The sequence below is a fragment of the Spinacia oleracea genome, chromosome 4, assembly GCF_020520425.1.
Source record: "Spinacia oleracea cultivar Varoflay chromosome 4, BTI_SOV_V1, whole genome shotgun sequence".
NCBI lineage: Eukaryota > Viridiplantae > Streptophyta > Magnoliopsida > Caryophyllales > Amaranthaceae > Spinacia > Spinacia oleracea.
Window position 1 is genome coordinate 133,719,148 of NC_079490.1, and position 22,116 is coordinate 133,741,263.

Here is a 22,116-nt window from a genome sequence, read left to right on the forward strand (position 1 = left end):
ATGATGATATTGGTGACGATTCCATACTCCTTTGAGCCAATGAGGACATTGTCCGATTTAGCTTGGGGGGTATTTTCTTCTTATACATATTGGTATGACTTCTCTTCTTCTTTTCTCTCCTCTATTTATTGCTTTTGTGTGTGTGTGTTTATTTGCTTCTTTAGGATAATTTTATTGCTTTGAAAAAAAAAATACAAAAATACGTGTTGATCAATGAGATTTAGACAATTAATTCCCTGTGCCCCTTTGGTTCGAAATTCTTATTTGATGATTCAAGCTGATAAGACATGTGAGCATCATGGATTGATTATTTTTTATATGAACTACAGCTATATTGAATCTTGTTAAAGGTCAACTTTGTCCCACTTTTCATATGTATAATGCCGGATTGTGGTTAGTTGTGAGGTCTTGAGCCTTGATTCTTCTAAGTGCTTAATTCCTGGTGTTGCATTGATCCGAGTTTTTGGTTTTCGACTATTAGTATGCTTAACACACTTGTACTTTACGCATGATGAAATGCCATTCTTTAGGAAGCTTTCAGACTATCTTAGATACATTTGTTCCTGCTTTTTCTTTCCCATGCTTAGCCTTGACCATTCTTTCATTTAACTCCACAAAATAGCCCTTTTAGCCCCGTTGGTTACTTATCCCAAGTCTATCTTGGGGGAGCTATCATTTACTAGTATCGGTTCTTTTTGTTGAGATGGTTGGCTTTATAGGCCTAGGTTACTCAAGGTTGTGCATCTATGTTATATGGGAAGTTAGCAAGGAAGAGGTGTAATTATTAGTTGGCACCTAAAGTTTGTGGTTACGGATATTATAGTTTGTACATATCCAGTTCTTCATTTTCGTCGTTATATCGTCAAAAAAAAAAATCAAAAAAAATAAATAAAATTATGTCATTCATTTTGTAGTTTAGAAAAGCAAGGAAAAGGGTAGAAGTTGGTTCATACTTCAAAACTTGTTGGTTACTTCTTCCCTTATAGTTATACTTTGGCTATTGATGAGTTATAGTTTCTGGAGATGGCTTCATTGGTATTATTGGTTGTTTTTGCTCCCCGAGTTGGACTTTATACTCTCACATATCCAAAATATTCCTTACCCCTTGTTTATACCCAGCCAACATTACAAGCCTATATAAAAACCTTTTTGATCATCGTGCAATGTGTGTATAACAATAGGTTGAAAATAGTATATGCGCATTTTAAGTCGACTCAAGGGCCAAAGAGTATATGCGCATATACTATTTTGAGTCGACTCCGTCGTAGGTTGAATGTTTAGGAAAACCTTCAAACACACTAGTGTTGTGAGTTGGGAGGGGCTACTACTCATTTGATAGTATTCATGTTCATAATGGGAAGGTGAGTGAACGGGCCATATTTGGTTTTGCTTAGCCCGCCACATAACGAGAGGAGTGATTCACTTGGTGAGGCCCAATCCTGATTTTATACGTATGCCTTGTGAGCCTTGCTTGAACTCTGTATAGGTTGATGTGTGACTGTGGGGACTAGAGATTTCGGTCATGATATTTGCTTGCCTTGATTTGATCCTTGTTTTATCGTCCATCTTTATGCATTGATTTTGGGGTGAGTTAATCGTCTATGTCTCATTGATACTCTTTGCTAATGCAGTAATCCTTGCTCCATTTCCCACGCGTAGGTCGACTTCACCCTTGCTTAACCTTCTACTTCTTCTTAGTCCATGTGAATTGGAACATAAGTGTGAGCCACAACCTGTATCTAATACCCAAGAAGTTGAATTTGCAAGTATACAATCTATAACGAAAATACCTGAAGATGGAACGACAATTCCGTTCTTCTAATCTTCCGTATATTTAGGACATTCTCTTTTGTAATGGCCAATTCCATCACAATAAAGACAGCTTGATGTGGACTTGTCCTGCTTTTTCTTCTTTCTGGGAACTGACTCAGCATTTCCCTTGGACTTTCCACCTTTCTTTAAAGGTCTCCCTTTAGCCTTGAGTAAGTCCTTGGCTTCACAGTCGAGTACTATTTTAGCCTTTTTAACCAGACGAATAAACTCTTCAACTGTTTCTTCTCTTGGTTCACTCATGTAAAGTATCTTGAAGCGACTAAACCCATTATGAAGTGAGTTGAGTAAGATTGAGACTACCATCTTTACGCTTATTGGTGATCCTAGTAGACTTAAGCGTTCAAATAATGAAAGCATGAAGTTCACATGAAATCTTAGTGGAACACCAACCCTTTGTTTAGAGCGACAGACCTGAACATGTGTTTCTTGGACTTCCATCCTAAAACATTTGTTTTGAGAACCAACCTTCAGGCCTTTCATTGACTGGATCAACTCATGGACATTTAGGTCTCTTTCCTCCGTGCTTCCACGACAGATATCCCTTAAGCATATAAGGTTCGTAAGATACAAACCTCTTATGCCAATCATCAGGGATGTTGTTCAGCATGAGACTCATGACCTTCTTAAGATCTGCATCCCAGGCGGCATGTCTTTCAGGAGTCATGTCTCTGGCATAATAGCTTGGCATGGGATTGAACAATACATACTCAATTCCATTGAGTTTCACTACTTCAACCAGCTTAGCTTCCCATTCAAGAAAATTTGTTAGGTTCAACTTGATCATAAGTTCAGAACCCTTGATGATGTTTTGATTGTTGTTTTCCATAATTAAAACTACAATTGAAAAGAATAAACAAATAAATAACCATTCATATTTTCTCTTAATAAACTTAAATTCTAGCATACATGCATAACTCAATATTTATTAAGCATTTTATTCGAGTTTTTGTGTTCCAACAGGTGTGAATACCAAGATCCTTAAATCATTGAAGAATTAAGCACATTATGTATTTTGACTCAATTCTAAAATATTTTAGGTAAGCAAATCCTTTGCTAATAGTCTAGAAACTACTCTTGGTTGATAGGTACGTCTAAGAACTTATTAGGTAAACCTATCCCATTTGCCACGACATAAAAGGACTCCTTACTTATATCGTTGAGTTTTACCAAAACTAACATGTACTCACAATTATTTGTGTACCTTACCCCTTTAGAATCAACAAGTAACACCTCTCTATGGCGGAAAAATATTACTTAGATTGATGTAAAGGTTATCCAAGTAAGTGTTATTTTGGAATGACACCTTTTAACTCAATTTTTAAAGTTTGGAACTTAAGGATCTTACTATGTTGGTTAGATTTTAAGTGAACTAAAATCCTTAATCATGCAACATAATCAAGCCATAATCTCATGCATTATTAAGACATATTTAAAGCAATAAATATTTTAAAGCATGCATAAGATTTAAATGTGATCTAGTTTGGCCCGACTTCATCTTGAAGCTTCAACTTCAAACCCCGTCTTTGAAAATGGATTGGAAACTCCGTCTTGAATTTCACCATGGGAGGCGCCATTTTCTTCAAATAGGATATGCTATAATTAAAACTAATTACAACTATTTGATGGTACGTAGACCATATTTAAATAAAAACTTTGGTGCATAAGACCAATTTTACATTCAAATTAATGGTAAGCAGACCATATTTTCTATCCTATTTGGGCCATACTAGTCACTTTCCATAGCCTACAAAACAGTACATTTACAATATACCATTCATCCATTCATTTATCAATGAATGGTCCACATAGCAGGTTAGTAGAAAAATCATGCATCACATAAACATTTGCAGCAACTAATAAGGTTCCAATAATCTACAAATTATTCAACCTTATTAGTTCTAATCGAGTTGTTTTAACCTTAAAGGAATAAAAACCTAATCAAGAGTTTAATGACTAAAATATCCCACTAGAACCAAGAATTTACATGCTTTACAAATTTTAAACATAAAATTATATTTCCTAGTCCAACCGGAAACTTACAAAATTAATTAAAATTTAAAGCTCACATAAAATAATTTTAAATCCCTTTATTTTATTTTCAGTTGATTAAAATTAATTAATTATAATTTTACCAAGGTTTTAATTTTATTAAAATAATTAGTATAAAATAATTTATAATAATTAAATTAATCAAAATTAAATTCCGAGAAAAATTAAAATTACGAAATTTAATTAAAATCGAAGCTCAACCGAAAATTAAACAAACGACCCAACGTGCCAAGGCAAGGTCGTAGGCCGAAGCCCACGCCTCTCCCAAGCAAGCGACACAACATCGCCCATGGGCCGCATGCACAAGTGCAACGTCCATGGCCTGCTTGTTGCTGGTCGAGAGCACAACCATTGCAGGGGCCTGGCGCGAGCAGTGCTCGCTTGCACTTGTACTTGCCTTGCCAGCCATGCCTCTTCGCCCTTCGCCTCATCGCTCACTGCACGCGACGTGCGCATCGCTGGCCGAGGCCTTGCGTGCATGTTCGTGCTTGCTCGTCGTCGCACGCCCGTACTATTGCAACACCCCTTAAGGATAACACTTAGCTTCCATTGCTTCGTGCGTGCAAGGTTGTGAACGATTTATAAAATCCAAACTTTTACTTTTATATTCAAATTTAACAACAAATTAATAATTCATATTAATTTCACTAAATTTAGGCGAAAAAATCGAAAATTTATTATTCAAATTAATTTCCGATTACATATTTTCTTAGGGATTAAAATCTACTCCCTCCGTCCCTTAATACTCGCACCGGTTTAACCGGTGCGAAGTTTAAGATATTTGAATTGACTTATTAATTTAAAGGGTGTTAGTCGATAGTGGGATATTTTTTTAATATAGTTAGTGGGAAATGTGTAAGGGGTGGGGAGTGGGGAGTGTGGGGTGTGAATTTTTAAATGATTTTTTTGTAGGGAGTAGGGGTGTAGGTGGGTTAGTAGATAAGTGTGAGAAATAATATAATATGGCAAAGATTTCCATTTTTAAAAGCGGTGCAAGTATTAAGGGACGACCCGAAAAAGAAAGCGGTGCGAGTATTAAGGGACGGAGGGAGTTGGTCCTAAAATTTTAGAACTTTTCAATTTTAACAAATTTTATGGTGGTTTTTAATCATAGGATCCTAATTAAATTATCAATTAATTATGAAAATCAAAACAAATTCTAAATTATTTGAAATTCAACAAATTAATTATAATTACAAATTAGGTTGTATAATTAACAAAATTAGACCTTAAATTTTTTAAACATATACAATAGGCCAATCATAGTTTCAAGATTTACATACAAGATTCACAATATTTAATTTAACATCATAAATATTACAAATTTTGAATTCGAAAAACTAAAACCTCCGAAAAGTCATAGTTGGGCTTCGAATTTGGGAATTCTGGGTTCGGCATTAAATCTCTACAACGACCCACGTTGGTGCGCGTGTTTGCCTAGACCCTGCCACAGCCGCAGCTGGTCGAAGGCCCAGCACGCTGAGGCCTTGCCTTCGCGGGCCTGCACTGCTTTGCTCGCTAACTTGGCGCGACCCATGGAGTTGCTGCCTTCGCTTACTCGCTTGCTTGGCGCGGCCCATGGAGCTGCTGCCTTGCTCGTTGGCTTGGTGCGGCCCATTGGTGCTGCTGCCTTGCTCGCTGGCTTGGCGCGGCCCATTGGTGCTGCTGCCTTGCTCGCTGGCTTGGCGCGGCCCATTGGCGCTGCTGCCTTGCTTGCTTGTCGAGCGATGGGACGGCTCGCTTGCCGGCTTGTCGCTCGTCGAGCTTCCGATTCGTTTTCCGATTCCGGAATCCATTTCCGTTTCGAACAAATATTTACGTTTCTGTTAATATTTCCAATTCCGGAAATAATTTCCTTTTCCGACAATATTTCCGATTCCGGTAATATTTCCGTTACCGGCAATATTTCCGATTCCGACAATATTTATGTTTCCGATACGAACCATATTTCCGTTTCCGGCAATATCATCGTTTCCGGAGTATTCTTTATTTTGCCTTTTGACGATTTCAGCTCCCACTGGAACCGAGATCCGTCGTTTCCGAATGATCATAAATGGAGTACTTAATGAATAATATATTCACTTAAATACTTGATCCGTTCACGTACTATTTGTGTGACCCTACGAGTTTAGTCAAGAGTAAGTTGTGGATTAATATTATTAATTCCACTTGAACTGAAGCGGCCTCTAGCTAGGCATTCGGTTCACTTGATCTCACTGAATTATTAACTTGTTAATTAATACTGAACCGCAGTTATTAGACTTAGCATTAAATGCATACTTGGACCAAGAGCATTATTTCCTTCAGATTTAACCTCTCGGAGTTTGGTGATTAAAAAAATAACAAGATTTTTCTTAAGAAAACTCTAAACTCGTAGTATAAGATACCAAAAAATATCTTCAGCAATTGAGGCGAAGGGACAGAGGAGAGAGGCTATTTTTTCTACCTTCCCGTAACATCATTAGATCTGGATATCCCTAATTCTTGTTCACAAACATCTGCTAGTTGTGTTGAGGGCAAGAAGTGAAAATGAGGTTGAGAAAATAAGAGGTGGGGGGAAATGCAGCCGCCAAGCAGAAACCCTATTGTTTCATTTGTTTAAAACTTTGACTAATTGATTTGTAAATCTCACGAGGTAAATAACATATATACGGGTATTCGGGTACCCGTTTGAGTAAAACTTTGCCCCATGACCCGACCTGTGACCCGCTAATTTAAGAGTATTCCATTTCAACTTATTCTTTAAAACTCTTTGCTTAAAGCCTAATGAATTCTATTACGTGCAAAACCCGTAAGGTTTAGCACTTATGGCCCAGAACCTTTGCTCTTGATACCAAACTGTAACGCCCTGGCCTCTAATTCACATAATTAAGCAGCGGAATTAACCAAATTCGGTCGGGGCATTACTGCCGTAACTCCCTCTTGGGAATTACAAGGCAATATCATAACATAAGCCATTAAATCCTCCAAATTAACATAATAATCCTTTATATTCCCAAAATAAAAGTACATAACTTACTAAAAGTCTTTAATTAACTATCAAAACCTAGAACATTAACTAGGTGAATATTATTAAAGTGAAATCCTCGCCACTACTCGTTTCCATCGTTCCCAGCAGTACCTAAAACAGAAAACAAAAACGGTGAGTCGAATACTCAGTACCAAACTATTCTAGCAACGTAAATTCATTTCAATTAATTTTATTTAATAACACAGGGAGAATAGAATAAGGTAAAACATTTAATAAAACATCATATTTAATTCATTTATAAAACTTTTAATTAGCATGCTAGTTGTCGGCAAGTACGAACCATGAAGGAATTCTCCACTAGGGCCTGGACCCATAAGAGCCTGGGCTCATCATCGAAATGGTAACATGGGGCCCGGGCCCGAGCTTGGGCTTATAAACCATGGGAGCCTGGGCTCATAATCCATGGGTGGACAGGTGTCCATAGGTACATGCATGACCGATAAATAGAAAAATAGTAGTTTATATACTGCCAGACAAACTAGGTCTTTCACTTTCATTTATCATGTTTTATGTAATTTCACTAAGCCTTGGCTTTTGTATTTCAGTTGAAATAACATAACTCTTTTAGATCATAAAACATCATTTAGATCCTGGGATAAATAAAATATCATTTCTTTCATAGCATCACATAAACATCATTTTATGAGAAAACTCAATCAAATCATATTATAAAGAATAATTCGATCAAATCATAATTCATTTCCCGCAATTCAATAAAACATGTCAAAGCATTCAGTTCATAAATTCAATCATATCGTCATAATTTCATAAACACATTTAGAAGGGAATTGCGGATACTAGCAATAGCCGTTACCTCACTTCCGTGATTTGTTAAGGTTTATCCTTGGTTCGTTCGTCCTGAGCTCCGAGTCCAATTTCTTTCAAAATATTAAATCAATGAATTAGTATTATAACGATAAACAATCTAAAATCAATATTTTATAAATAATAAATTTTTAAGTAATGAATTTTAATAAAAATATAATTTCAAGATTTAATGAAAATATTATTAATCGAAATATATATATATTTATATTTCATAAACCGGTTTTCATGAAAATTATTCAAATTTTGTTTTTGTTAAATAAAGCTAGTAATCCATTTTAGTCAAATTGATGGTTAACCCTGAAAAATAATAAACAATTTATTAGTAAATAATTATATTATAAAAATTTGTTGAAACATGATAATTAACAATTAGGAAATCTGAAATAATAATTCAGTTTTTAACTCACCAAGGCCCAATTTGAAATGACCCAATCCTTAAATTGGGTTTTGAGTAGAATAAAACCAAAGTTTTAAAAATTAAAACTTTGTTTTGGGGTTTTCTGGGAATGGGGAGCACGAGCAGGGGAAGGGCGAAGCAGATAAGGGCACGAGGAGGAGGAGGGAGGAAGGCGGCTGGCTGGGAGACGCATCGCCGGAACTGCAACGCTGATGGTGGTGGTTTAGCGACGGGGGTACAGGGGAGAGAAGGAGGAGAGAGGTGCGAAGAGGGAAAGCAGGGGAGGTGTGGTGTTTCTCGGTTGGTTCTGGGCGGAGGGAGGAGAGATGCGACGGTGAGGGTGGAGGGAGAGGAGTCGCGCTGGCGGGAAGGGTGGTGGCTGCGGCACTGGTGGCGCGCCGGAGGAGAGAAAAGAGAAGAGGGCGTGGGAGGAGGAAGAGGGCATATACGAGGGTGTGTGGTGGTGTTTACGGTTGACCGGAACAGCAGGGTGGTGGGGTTAGGTGGTTGGCAGCTACTACCGATTGTGGTGGTGGGTGATGGTGAGAATAAGAGAAGAGAAAAGGGAGATGGAATTGGTTTTGGTTTCGATTTTGAAGTTGAATTCTGAATTGTTGAATTTGTAAAAGATGAAGAGGCAGAAGCAAATTTGGTTTTTGCTTTGAATGGGGACCGAAATGAGGGAAGAAGGAAGGGAGGAATTTTTTTTCCCTTCTTCCTGATACAGGTGAAGAGCAAAGAAAGAGGAGAAAAATGAAATTCTTACTCCTGAGGGAATTTTGGTCATTTCACAAGATTAGGCCAAAGTTTCTGAAATTTGTTGCTATTTTTAGAAACTACTAAAAATAGAAATGTTTAGCTAAAATGATTCATTATAAAAATATCGTTAACGCAAAATAAATAAATTTTCGTTTATAGATTTATTGTTTAAAATAAATCGTAAAAAGGTTTAAAATAACGAAATTCGATTATTCATAATTATTTGAAACGAAATCAAGCTAATAAATATTTTTAATTATAGTAAAACAAGTTTAAAAATTTTGGGGTATTACAGTTATTTTGTAAGGTTATGAAATGTATTATGCAGCAAATTGGTTTTTAGATTTATTGAGACTCGAAAGGTGATTAATAACTCTTTTTTCCCCTCGGAAAAAACTTCCAATAAAAAAACACACAAAGAGTACACCACCGCTTTTCCTCCCCCCCCCCCCCCCCTCCACCTTTCAATAAGGTTCACATATTAGGGTTTCTTAGGTAGGAAATTACCCCTGATTTTTCTTTCAAAATTTGGCTATTTTCGACCGTTTTGATTTAGTTTAATTGTTTTGTTTTTCATTATTTCAAAAAACTATACTTTTGTGTGTAATAAGTGCCCTATTGTGGTTTTGTTTAAGTTGAATTTAGTGAGTTTAGAGTAGTGAATGTTTTTTTGGTAAAGATTTATGGTTGATCGACAGATATGTCAACCCTTCGAGTACAGTCAGATGAAATCAGACGAAAATCATGTTCATTGCGGCTACAACAAGATCTATAGCCCTGTCGTTTAAGAGAAGATTGTAAAATACAACAACACAATACAACCATAAAGAAAGTTTGATATGTAGCGATTGCAGCTTTGTTGACAGAGAAAAAAATTATTTATTTTTATTTTTATTTATTTCTATATTCAAATTTGTTTGTAAATGTGGTATGAATTTTAATCAATGAAATAATTTTGTTATCAAAATAAATAAATTAATAACCCTTAATCCTAAAGTGATTGTATTTTTTTTTTTACTTAAGTGATTTGTTTTGAACAATCAACTAAAATTCAGGTTATACTCATATACCCTCTCTTCATATCACCGTCTATTTCTTTGTCTAGGGTTTACAAAATTAAAGTTTTCAAAGCCGAAAATAACTAAATTTTCGGAATATTTGGCTATTTCTAACCCTTTATCATTAACTTTTTTATGTCTTAATGTTTTATATGTACAATAAAACAACATTATTTGAGTGTAGTGAATTCCCATGTGGTGGGATTAATTATAGTCGAGTTTTTCGAATTTAGTTTAGTATTTATGGTGTGAAATTGGTTTGTTATTAAGGAATTATGTGTGGTATGTAACAACAATTATCCATTGGAAAGTATAATCTGGGTGAAAAAAATCACCCTCATGATTGATTATGTGACCATCTTTTGGCTATTAAATGTGCAATTGTAGTCGAGAACTTTCATTTTGGGTCCCTCTCACACAGTGGCACCCCATGCTACAACCGCCTTACAGAGATTGTCGTATGTGACTGCTACAAGTCGTTAGGTCGTCTATTTTTTCAGCGATATATGTGAGAGATATTCCACACTGCAAGATTTTCTCAATGATTGTAGTATAGATGAAGAATACATTTAGTTGATTCAATTTGTTATGTATTTGATAAATTCATACATTGTTTTGTAAATGTTACTTAACTTTTTGTTAATAAATTAATTTTATAATATAAAAAAGACTAAAATTCAGAATGTAGGTTTTGGAAATCTTTACCAGGGTACTATACTACTCTATGGGCATGCCCGGATTTCCCTTGACTATAACATAACAAGGGAGTAAAATTACGAGGTCAAATTTTCCTGGAGGATAAGTTAAGGGGATAACATGTAATTATCATGGTTTGGCATCAATCATGGGGTAATAACTAAACGTTCTTTTCCCTCAAACTTCACTAACAAAACAACCTTGAAAATCCAAATAGATCCACTAATTTGTGAACCCACTACATAAACCACCAAAAACACAACCACGGCCTCGCAAGTCCGGTCACTATGTCGCCAATTACCACCTCACAAACCCAACCACCATCTCTCATTCCCCAATTTAAAAAGAAAAACTTGCAAATCTGAAAGTTTGGAGGAGAAAGACACCAAATAAGTTTCACTCAAGGTTGTCCATAAGTTGTCAAAGCTATGTGGTGGAAGCGATGGCGGTTGATTGGTGTTCTTTATGGTGATTGAAGGGGAGATAGAAAATGGGAAGAGAAATATAAGGTTGAAGAAGAAGGGATATTAGATTCTGAAATGTCGAGAAGAATCTTTGCCGAAAAGCAGAAAAAAAAGATAAAAGTTATAGATGAGAGAGACTAAGAGGATTGAGATAATAATTGGGAGGGAAAAATTTACACCAGGGGGCCTACGTAACTATTCACCCCATTTTAAGGGGAGTGTATTACTTCCTCCGTTCCATTTTGATCTTCCTGTTTCCATAGATATAGTTCCTTTTTTATATTCCTGTTTATTTGTTTGGAAATGATTTTTATCCAAATACAATTCTTTATCTTTCTAATTACAAAAAACCTAAGAATCTTTTCATATTCTACCATAAATTTTTCCACCATCCCTTATTTAATTCATTTAAATTTCCCCATTCAACCACCCAACCCCACTTTTATGATTTTTTGTTACTTTAATAAAAATATATTCTCTCTCCTTCATTTCTTTATTACTTTCCTTCATTTCTTTATTACTTTCTCTTACACCCAATCATTACAAGATTCTAGTTTTCTTAATTTCCACCCCGATTCCACAATATGAAGATCAAAGAGTAACGGAGGGAGTACTTCATAAATAAAAACCTTTATTCCAGGCAAGTAAAAGAGTCAGAAATTTTAGGCCCCGTTTAGTTCACCTTATTTCTCCTAATCCGATCTGGTCTGATTTGATCTGATTTTGTCTGATCCGATCTAAACTTATTTTTTCTGATCTGAACTTATTTTTTCTGATCTGATCTGGTTTGATCTGGTCTGATCTAATCTAATCTGATTTTTCAGAATTAAGTTTAAACAAAAATCGACATTTATTAATATTAAACGACTTACGTGTAAAATAAATGTTACACAAATTTATAATATTGTTGTTATTTATTTGAATTTGCTCATGATTTAACTATTCGTTATATTAGATAGACCTAGACATGATCTAGATAGATCGGTTATGATCTAGACATATCAGTTCTGATCTGGATATCATATGTACAAATCGGTTCTGATTTGGAGATCATATGTACAAATTTGGTTCTGATCTAGATATGATCTGGACAGATCGGTTCTAATATGGACATGATCAGTACAGATCTGGACATACGGGACATGATCTGGAAATATGGGTTTTGATGGACATGATCTTGACAAATTAGTACAGATTTAGACATGATCTAAATAGATTGATCTGAATATATGGGTTCTGATCTACACGTATGGGTTCTGATCTAGACAGATCGATTTTGATCTGGACATGATCTGTGTATATCAATTCTGGTTTTGACATGATTTATACAGATCAATATTGATTTGGATACGATTTATATAGATCAGTTATGGTTTGTAAAGATCAGTTCTTATCTGGACATGATATGTACAGATTAGTACTGATCTAGACATGATCTGTACATATCGTTTTGATCTGTTTTGATCTGTTTTGATTTGGTCATGATATTTACATATCAGTTTTGATCTGGTCATGATCTGTACAAATCAATTCTGATATGGACATGATCTTTGCAGATCAATTTTGATCTGAACATAATATGTACAGAGACGATATGTATACCAGTTATAATCTGGACATGATATGTACAAATCAGTTCTGATCTGAACATATTGGTTCTGTTAGGATCGGACATGATTTTTAAGGAACGATCCTGATCTAGAAAAGATCTTTGCATATCTGAACATGATCTGGACATGACCTGATCATATCGTTTCTGGTCTAATCATATCATTTTTGGTCTGGATATTATCTGATCATATCATTTTTTGTCTGTGAAGGAAATATGTCATTCACCCAAGGTGCATTAAGTCTAATACCGAGGTTCAGATTAATTGGGAACAATTAATTCAGTAAGATCAAGTGATCAGAACAGCTAGCTGGAGCAATGCTTCCGATCAGTGAGTCCTAATCTATATTAGGCTCACAACTTGCTCTTGACTGAACCTATAAGGTCACATGATTCCTAACCTATACATGGGTACGTTTACTAAATGTATCAAAACACGGGTCTTAATTGCTCAAAGTAACTCCTTGGGGTTCTTCATAATTCCTAACCTATACATGGGTACGTTTACTAAATGTATCAAAACACGGGTCTTAATTGTGATTCACCAAGATCTTATGTAACACCCTAATAATTCCTTGCTTTTATAAAACCATTTTCCAACTTAAAATAAAGGAATTACTAAAGTATTACCGCCACCGTGATAACGGCTAAGGCTATTACCAGAATTACGCAGCGGAATTTAATGTCAACTAACTTTTAAAAAACATAATTAATGAAATATTGAGGCCTCCTACAATTTGGAACCATACTGGCCCAAAAACCAAAGTATAAATAATTCAAACATTTCAAACATAATTAAAATAAAGTTAAATAGTTCAAAATACAAAAACATGCAACTCTCTCGATCATCCCAAGCCACACGATTCCGATCAACCAACCTGCTATATTATTCTACTCCCCAACAATGCAAGTGCAAATGATGGATCATCATAGGGTCATTAAGGCAAAGGCCATGACTAGAAACACACAAAGCACGTAGTCAGCAAAAGCTGAGTACTTACAAGAATAGAGTGAAATGAAACTAAAACATGCATCACTCACTAATTACTAATCAACATGCAAAAGCCATATAATAATAAATCAAACAATCATGAGATACAAGACTCGACTCTTGACTCGACTCTTGACTCACAATTTAATTAGAATAAGCTTCGAACGGGCCAAAAGAATAATCCACAAAGGGAAAAGGTGATGGGAGCCAACCATACACCAAATATAATAATAATAAAATCGGGCCATATCGAGTGTCGGGCCATACCGACGGAATTCCTGCGCATGATATAAATGAAACAACGTCTTGTATCATTAGTAGGAGTACGAGCTTTCCGGCAAGACTCCCCCCATTGTTCATACTCAAGGTATATACGTTCCAAGAGTTTTGAAGCTTGTTCTGGTTGCACTTTACGTTTATTAATATTTTATTAAAGGCGAACTCAAGACTCGACAACATGCATACATAAAATTAATAAGCAACAACCAAAACAATCTTATTTTAATGCTTTAGGACTTGTGATCAACCAAGCAAGACACTTGTGATATTCCTACCATGTTCCTCCTCACCAAAGTGAGACTCCACATCATGCACATTAACATGAGGGTTGTGCCCTTGCACGACAAAATCCTAATTCATTTCATACATAATATTCCCAACTGAACCCTACATGTGCGGTGGCTTACGTGAGCTAACCCTTCACATGTGGTAAAATAAATAGTACAACGAGGTACAAATAAATGGCTCAAAGTATGCTAGACATCCCGTACAATAGCATACAAATAAATAATCCATCCCTTGCATGTGAATTGAACCATACATGCATAAATATTGAACAACATGATTGACAATGAAATCCATACTCATAATAATTTCAACATGCTTGTTCAACAATTAATCCAACAAATCCAACATCACAAAACACATGCTCGTTCACCAAATAAACATGATTCCACATAATGTAATTCACATCATCAACAATCATGTAATGTCATTGACAAAAGGTGTGGTCGCCCTAGACTTGTACGTACCTTGAATACCTAAGCGTAGGGGCCACTTTGCAATAACGAGCACTCAACTAGAAATCACCTCATATTATCACAATAATGAAACTTAAATTATTTCCATGTTCATTAAATTTCTAGCAACTTTATAAAAATTAAAACTTCCTTTAGACTTTAGAATTCAATCGTTTTTCAATAATAAAGTCGTCTCAATTTGCAAAATCAATCCCTAGTACAAAAACATACTTTTTCCGCCTTTAAAATCAATAAAAATCAACACTTTAAACCTTTATTCAAATCTGAAAATATAATTGATTATCATTATTAAAATCATAACCTAATTATGCTAATCAATTGACTCATTAGGTTTAGGGTAAAACCCTAACTTGAAAATCCCAATACACTAGTTTAATATCATAAAAATCCATGCTTTATTAAATAAACAAATCTGAAAATTCATTCTTTAATAATTAAAACAATCCTAATGAATCACAAAACACAATTCCTCAAACCACGGTATTCATAACCGGTTCCCAGCATTTTAATTACTCAAAACAATGTTAACATAATAATTTAAAATACGGAATCTAAATAGAATAGGTAAGGAAGAAGAGAATTATACCAATCCGGCCTATAGCACGGAACAATCACGAATTAGGGTGATTGGGCGAAAAAGGAATTGAATTACGAACACGAACAACACACACACACACACACACGCCGTGCGTGCGCGCGCGCTGGCGAGAGGGGCGACGAGCAGGGGCTGGCGCGAGGGCTGCAGGGGCGCGCGCTGTGCGCTAGGAGAGAGCGAGAGAAGGCGAGTGTGGGCGCTGGTGCGCGAGGGCGAGAGAGGGAGTGTGGGTGTGGCTGGCGCAAGCAACGCATACAGCAGCAACAACAACAGCACAGCAGCAACGCAAGGGCGCGCTGGCTGGGCTCGAGCAAGAGGGAGGGGCGAGGAACAAGGGGCGAGCAACAAGGGCGAGCAGCACACGAGGCACGACCGTGCTCGTGCTGTGCGTGCGGGCGGACCGAACCAAAGAGGAGAGAGAAAGAGAGGAGTGTTGGGCAAGAAATCAAAAAGGGGCTTTATGAAATTTTAGGGGTTTATTTAATGATGGGGGAGTCTATTTATAGGCTCCCTAATCCCTTGATGGGCTAAGCTTAGGATATTTGAGTTGGGCTTAGTAATTAAATGAATTGGGCTAGCTTAGGATTTAAATTAAACTGTTTGGATTGGGCTTGATTAATAAAACGAACTGGAGTTTTTATTTAAAAACCCGAAGCTCTTAAAAATCATTTGCAACTCATTTAATTTCTCGACTCAAGAATTAAATTCGTTTCGTAATTAATTAAAATAATAAATATTCTAATTAATTAAAATACATTTAATATATTTAAATATTATTTAAATGCTAATAAATCGTAAAATGCTTTATAAATATAATAAAATATATTTATAAATATTATAAAAATACGAGGTATTACAGTCTACCCTCCTTAAAAGAAGTTTCGTCCCGAAACTTGGGTTCAGAAATCAAAATTCAACTCAAAACTTGAGACTTTCTGAGACTTTCAATACGTTAATTTACAAAAGTTTTAAGTTGTTGTACTCTTTACATGATTAAACAGGACAATAATAAGTGCAAATTCAATAGAAAGCACTAAATTAAGCATAAAATAGGGGAAAACAAGGTAAAAAGCGCGAAATTCTACCGCACTCTACCCCCCTTAAAAGACACGAGTTACGACCCCGTAACTCAACTAACTTCGGGAAAAAGCTCGGGATATTTCTTTCTCATTTCCTCCTCCGCTTCCCAAGTGGCTTCCTCAGATTCTTGATTAGACCACAACACTTTGACAATTTTCACATCTTTAGTACGCGTACTACGCACTTTGCTATCAAGGATTTTGACAGGTCTTTCCTCAAAGGTTAGACTTTGGTCTAATACTATGGTCTCCGGTTGCAACACATGCGATTTATCCGGGATATATTTCCTTAACTGAGATATGTGGAACACATTATGCACTCTATGCAAGTCCATAGGCAAGGCTAGTCTATAAGCTACCTTTCCGATTCTTTCTAAGATCTCATATGGGCTTATGTACTTAGGGCTTAACTTCCCTTTCTTCCCAAATCTCATGACACCTTTCATTGGTGACACTTTGAGCAACACTTTATCACCTATGTTGAACTCTTCATCCCTACGTTTCAAGTCTGTATAACTCTTGTGGCGATCCTGCGCCGCTTGAATCTTTGATTGGATGGTTCGGATTTGGTTCATGGTGTCCTCTATCATTTGAGGTCCCAAAACTACGGTTTCACTAATATCGTTCCAACAAAGTGGGCTTCTACACTTTCGTCCATACAAAGCCTCAAATGGTGTCATTCCAATGCTAGCATGATAGCTATTGTTATAGGAAAACTCAATCAAATCTAGGCTATGTTCCCAACTTCCTTGGAAATCAATAACGCATGCCCGAAGCATGTCCTCCAGGGTTTGGATAGTCCTTTCAGTTTGGCCATCCGTGGCTGGGTGGAAGGCTGTACTCATTTTCAATGTCGTACCAAAGCTCTTCTGCACACTTTTCCAGAAATTCGAAAGAAACCTTGAATCTCTATCTGATACGATATCCTTAGGAACTCCATGTAACCTCACCACATTCTTAATGTAGGCTTTAGCAAGTTGTTCCATTTTCCAGGTTTCCTTCATTGGTATAAACACTGCTGACTTGGTCAACCTATCTACCACAACCCAAATTGTATCATTCCCAGTCTTTGAGTTAGGTAAACAAGTGACAAAGTCCATAGAAATACAGTCCCATTTCCAGCTTGGAATCTCTAAAGGTTGGACCTTCCCTTGAGGTCTCCTATGCTCAATTTTAACCTTCTGATAAGTCAAACATCTAGCCACAAATTCAGCCACTTCGTTCTTCATCCTTGGCCACCAATAGACCTTTTTCAAGTCCTTATACAACTTGTCACCCCCTGGGTGCACAGAATATGGCGTATTATTCCCTTCTTTCATCAATCTCTCTTTCAGTTCTCCACACTTTTGAGGCACGCACCACCTGCCTTTGTACCTCAAGCTTCCATCATCATGGATTCGGAAATCTACCTCCTTACCTTGCGAAATCTTTTCCTTGATTCGCTCCAACTTCACATCACCAGCTTGATTCTCTCTAATCTCATCAAATATTGACGGTTGGATGGTTAAGGCATTCATTATTCCCACAAGGCTTTCACCACTTACTATTTCAATGTTCAAACGCTGCATGTCCTTACACAGCTCGTTAGCAACTACTAACGCATTAACACTATGACTTGATTTCCTACTCAAGGCATCCGCAACTACATTGGCTTTTCCCTCATGGTACTGGATATCCAAATCATAGACCTTAATTAACTCCAACCACCTTCGTTGGCGCATATTCAGGTCCTTCTGTGTGAATATGTACTTCAAACTCTTGTGGTCCGTAAATATCCTACACTTCACACCATACAGATAGTGTCGCCATATTTTCAATGCGAATACTATAGCCGCTAGCTCTAAATCATGGGTAGGGTAATTGGATTCATATGGCTTCAATTGCCTTGACGCATACGTAATAACCTTCCCGTTTTGCATCAATACACACCCCAAACCATTCTTAGAGGCATCACTATACACATCGTATGCACCACTCTCATCTGGTAAGGTTAACACTGGCGCGGTTGTCAATCGCGTCTTTAAGGCTTGGAATGCTTCCTCACACTGGTCACTCCATTCAAACTTGGTTTCCTTTTTCATCAAGGTAGTCATGGGCTTGGCTATCCTAGAGAAGTCTTGCACAAATCGTCTATAGTAGCCAGCTAATCCCAGAAAACTACGAATGTCAGTCACACTCTTGGGTGTAGGCCATTCACTAACAGCTTTGATCTTAGCAGGGTCAACTGCCACTCCTTCTTTTGACACAAAATGTCCCAAAAATGCAACTCTTTCCAACCAAAACTCACACTTTGAGAACTTGGCATACAACTGGTTATCTCTCAAGGTACTCAACACCGATCTCAATTGTTCTGTGTGATCTTCTTCACTCTTTGAATACACTAGGATGTCATCTATGAAAACCACTACAAACTTGTCCAAATAGGCATGGAATACACGGTTCATTAAGTCCATAAATATTGCAGGGGCATTGGTTAACCCAAAAGGCATAACAGTGAACTCATAATGTCCGTATCTAGTTCTGAATGCAGTCTTTGGTATGTCATGGTCAGCGATTCTCAATTGATGATAACCTGAACGCAAATCGATCTTTGAAAAGATTCCTGCTCCTTTTAGTTGGTCAAATAGGTCTTCTATCCTAGGTAATGGATATTTGTTCTTGATTGTGACCTTATTGAGTTCCCTGTAGTCTATACAGAGCCTCATACTGCCATCCTTTTTCTTCACAAACAACACTGGTTCTCCCCAAGGCGATGCACTTGGCTTAATATAACCTTTCTCCAATAGATCCTCTAGTTGGCTTTTTAACTCATTCATTTCTGCTGGAGCCATTCGCTAAGGTGCTTTTGAAATAGGGGCGGTTCCAGGCACTAAATCTATGGTAAAGTCAATAGGTCGATTGGGAGGCATCCCCGGGATCTCTTCTGGAAATACATCAAGGAATTCATTGACTACTGCAATATCCTCAGGTTGATCCTTGATCACATGCTCTAAGTTCCTTACATTACATAAGAAAGCTGGGTTCCCTTTACTGACTAGCTTCACGAGTTCCATTGCCGTGATGATTCCTATGTTCTTAGGTTTACCAAAACGACAATATGGCACTACTTTGCCTAGGCTAGACCTCAAGTGAACCTTCTGCTTCTCACAATCTATTTTGGCTTTGAACTTGGCCAACCAATCCATTCCTAGAATTACATCTAGCTCTCCTAACTCGAATTCAATTAGGTTAGATAAGAATACGGTCTTGGCTATGGTCATATGCACATCTCTATGGATTTTGGTACACTTCACTATACTACCAGTAGGTATGACTATAGGTACTTCAATCGATTCAGGCTCTTTCAACCCTAATTTCCCCAAAGCATCTACTGATATAAAAGAATAAGTCGCACCAGAATCAAATAGAACTTTAACTGAAACGAAATTAATAGAAAAAGTACCCGCTATGACGTCAGAGGAAGTCTCCGCTTCTTGCCTAGATATCACATTCAACTTTCCTTGGGCAACTCCCTTGTTATAGCCACCTCCATTGGTGTTCCCATTGTTGTTTCGATTCCCATTCTGCTGTTGGTTCCCTCCAGGCTTTCCATGGTTCTGGTGATTGCCATTGCTATTGCCATTGTTACCACTTTGGTAGTTCCTTTGATTTCCACCTCCATTTCCCCCATTCCGGTTCTGATTATTCCGGTTATTGCCTTGGTGGTTACCTTGATTAGGCTTTCCATTATTAGAATAGAATTCATACTCCCTATGGCCTAACTTCTAACAGAATCTACAAGTCACCAAGTTCCCATCACAATCCTTTCCAGGGTGATTCATGTTACAGCGCCTACATTCGTAGGTCCGTACTCCATTCCTTCCAGGCTGATTTCCACCACCTTGGTTGTTGCGATTACCACCATTGTTAGCCCTAAACTGGAAATTCCCATTTCCTTTGTGCTTCTTAAAATTCCCCTGATTCTGATGGTTATTTCCTTGATTTGAGTTTCCACCATCCTTTCTCTTTTCAGCACTACCATTCTTCCTTTGCTGTAACCCATACAGGTGAGCAGCTTTTCCGTACAGGGTGTCTAATGAGGTAAAGGTCTCTCCAGACAACAACAGCTGTAAGTCCATGGTCAAACCATTCTCGAATCTTTGAGCCCTGAGCTCTTCCGTTGCCACCACTTCAGGTGCAAACCTAGACAGCTCTATAAACTTAGAATAGTATTCCGTCATAGACAGACTTCCCATTTTGAGTTCAATGAACTCCTGCGCCTTTTGCTTCTTCAGGTAGGGTGGGTAAAACTTGTTCCTTAGTGCAGTTTTGAATGCTTCCCATCCAAAGTTAGGTGTGGCTCTAAGTGTATTTTCACATCGTTGCCACCACAAATCAGCTTCACCTCTCAGGTAGTACACAACACTATTCACCCTAAGGTTTTCGGGGCAATTCACAGCTACAATGAGTTTATCAAACTCTCTCAACCAGTTCTCTAACACACTTGGTTCAATCTCTCCGCTATAGAGTGGAGGCTTGCTTTGAGCTATTTTCTTAAACATTTCCCCAGCCGGGTCATGCATTGGGTTTGCTCTGGTTTGAGCTAGGTCACGAACTACCTCAGCTAGTTGTCTAACCACTTCAGAAATCTCTTGGTTAGCCATATCCCTTCTCCTGAATAAATAAAAAGTCTAACTTCAATATTGGTTGGACACAACATTACTAAGGTACTGGTTCTACAACGAACCTACTCACAACAAGAACACACTTAGGCGCCACCTAGGAGGAAGAGTTGGCGCCACTTTGGGCCTTCTCACCCCACTATTCGATGCAAGTAAATTTAGATGGTTGCTACTAAACCACCTTGCACATAAAATTTCATTGAAGAAATAACAAATAATCCCTTTGCGATACCCACAAGACTTAGAATTGGGAATTAAACTTAAAGGATAACGAAAAAGGAAATTCTATTCTTTTATTAAAACTCCAATGAATAAGTCTTACATCCACTAATGCCATAACATTTATTCTCCAACTATAATAAACTAAAACCATAAATAGTAGCTTTGCCACTTTATTAATCAATGAAAAAAAAATAAGACTAAGGATTACATTTCTCTAGAGACTAATGTCATCACGACGATCATTTCTTTCCTTGTATTGCTCTGGAGTAAAGTCTTGATCATTAGTATCATCCAAGTCTTCTTCCGGATCCGAGTCTTCATCCATAGCCTCATTAGTTTGCTGTGGCTCACTATCAAGCACATTATTCTCTTCAAGCTCATCTTTAGATCCGCTGGATATCTCAATAGTTGGTTCAGGAACTATAGGGTTAGGATTCTCAATCTCTACCACATCATCATCACTATCCTCCTCAACATCACTAGCTTGCTCATCATAGATCATATCATCCTCACCATCACTTTCTATTCCTCCATAGCCCATACCTAGACCCGCAGAATACTTTCCATCCTCATAGCTAATTTCCGCAACCTCTAGGATAGTAGCAAGAACCTCAGAATCATACTTCCACCTACCATCACTAGTCCCATATTTGTACCAATTAGGGGTACCATCACCATAATGCATGTCACTGAACCTATTCTTGAGGTCTATGTAAGGGTTCTTATGGGGTAAACAATGTATAATCATACTAGCCATCATATCTTTGTGCCTAAGGTGGGGCATGTTCTTGGTCGAAGCCAAAT